The 2163-nt window shown below is 53.5% G+C and overlaps 1 protein-coding gene across 1 annotated transcript in view; it reads right to left on the bottom strand.

The window, feature by feature from the left end:
• The window catches only part of LOC104393153 (metabotropic glutamate receptor 5), a 196279-nt gene extending 195051 nt beyond the window's left edge, over positions 1-1228 (bottom strand). The window contains exon 1 of the mRNA XM_010002620.1: positions 905-1228. The gene's annotated coding sequence lies outside the window, so the exon portion shown is untranslated. The remainder of the gene's footprint in view (positions 1-904) is intronic.
• Positions 1229-2163: the final 935 nt, after the last annotated feature.

The following is a 2163-nucleotide window of genomic DNA, read 5'->3' as shown; positions in this document are numbered from 1 at the left end:
GGTGAGCGCTGTCCCTGGTGCTGAGCAGCGCCCGCCGCCCCAGTCCAGCTCCAGGGCAGGTTTAGGAAAGGGGGGGGGGGGAAATATATATCTAAAAATCAACCCTCAGTAACAATTGCCGTGGTTGTCTCATTTGCCATGCACGAGTGCACGAGCACATTTTTTTTTTACAAATACATTAAATACACAGAGCTGGGTCTTAGAGGAAACTATTAGACAAGGTTAACTCCCAGCATATCTACCTGCTCTCTGATACAACTAAGTGGCTGTGAATACAGAATGTATGTGTGCATCCACACTAGATCTTAAGTCTCGGTCTCCTTGCTCGGCTAGTGGTATCGCTGCTCCTGTCATCCCTTACTGAATCATTTTTGTACAAGGAGACATTAGCTCTGATTATTAAATAAGGAGCAGACGGGACTTGCTGAGCAGAGCCCAAGTGATTTGTCCCAAGGTCACACAGAAAAGTGTATGGCTGAGCTAAGCCTTGCTGTCTCTAGAAAACAAATACATCCCCCCTTTCCATTATCCCTTCCTGGCAAGACAAATCCCCACTGGTGAACAGAAGGGCTATATCACACATCACCAAGCCCAGGTATTGCAGTACCCCAGTTACCCCGCAGCCCCCTACATCTCCTGCTCCTGGGGAGGGGTCAGTGCCCACTGCCCTCCAGCCTTCCAACACGCTGATGCCCCAGCAGCCCTTGGAGGTGCACCTCACCGGTTGGCTAGCTGCCCCCTCCTCCCCCCCACCCAGGAGCCGTGCATGTCCTCCGGCAAGCAGGGCATGGAGGAAAAGCAGGAGGGAGGGCGGGAGAAAGGGGAAATAGTTCCTCCTGCATCCACAGGGCTTCTGTCTGCAGCCCAGGGCACACAAATCCCCTTTCCCACCCCACAGTATTACCTTGTCGGTAGCAGTAATTGCTTCTTTCTACAGTGGTGGCAAAGAGGTCCTTTTGGTGGCAATAATCAAGATGGGTAGGGGTAGGCACCTTCTATTTTCAGCCACGGCAGAGATAGCATTCCTCGCACAGACCTTCTGGAGCTGAATAATCCTCAAATGCCTCTGCAAAGATCACCAGCAGGTGAGCCCCACTCGGCTAGTGTTGTCACTCCTCCAGCTATGGGCACATCTTGTTTTCTTCTGTTCACAAGCGAATGCTGAGGACCGAGTATCCTACCCCCGCGAATGCATGCACATAGACGCAAGCCATGCAACACTGTTCTCTCAGCATCGCCTAAGTCTCATTTGCAAGAGGCGTGAATGGTCCCTGGATTTAAGGGGGGCGGGGGGTAGGGGGAGTTAGGCGTGAGGAGGAGGAATAAACAAACAAACAAACAATGAAACAGATAGGTCTCTGCTGTCTGTCAACACAGCTTTAGTCTTCCTAAATACTTGATGCAGCTTGACCCACCTGCTTAAACACCTTCGCCCCTCCTCACGGCAGCAACCTCTCTGTGTTTCTAAGGGACTAAACCTGCATTCTGCCCTGCGAAGAAGGCTCTCCAGGTGCTCTGAAGGCTGCAAAGTCCCCTTGTAAACCGACTTTCCCCCGCCCGCATCACCCTCCTCCCGCAAGTAAGAAAGCGGCGCGCGGCTCGGGACAGGGTCATCCGAAAGAAAGAAAGGGAAAAAAAAAAAAAAAAAAAAAAAAAAAAAAAAAAAAGAGGTAGGGTCTTTTTAAAACCGAGTCGCGACCAAGAGTTCCAAGAGTTTACCCCTGTGATCCCGGTGGAATTTTGCGAACTGGCTCGGCCAAAGTTTTCCTGTCCCCCCGGGGCCGCGCTGCAGGGCGGGCCGGGCGCTGCCGCACCTGCGGTGAGGGGCTGAGGGGGGGGGGGCTCCCCTTTGCACTGGGAGAGCACCCAGCTTCAGTGCAACTTTTTAGTGCCACCAAGTGGCATAGATCCCTCTAGGAAACCAAGGAGCCTGCCAGCCCTGGGCTTTGCCTGCTGCTCCCTGGCAAGAGGAGAGAGAGGAGGATGCTAAGAAAACGACCACCACCTCTACCCTCTCACACACACACAGAGCGGTATCTATCAGGAAGGAGAAGCCGTTTGCCGCTGGAAGGACAGGCTGTCCTCTCCAACCCTCGCTGCTTCCCTTGGCTGCAGGGCGACAGCAACGGGCACGGAGAGACGGGGAGCGATGCTCCTGCCAAG

Source organism: Chaetura pelagica, unplaced genomic scaffold, assembly GCF_000747805.2.
Source record: "Chaetura pelagica isolate M959 unplaced genomic scaffold, ChaPel_1.0 scaffold338, whole genome shotgun sequence".
NCBI lineage: Eukaryota > Metazoa > Chordata > Aves > Apodiformes > Apodidae > Chaetura > Chaetura pelagica.
The sequence above is the reverse complement of the archived record's forward strand: the minus strand, read 5'-3'. Positions and strand labels throughout refer to the sequence as shown.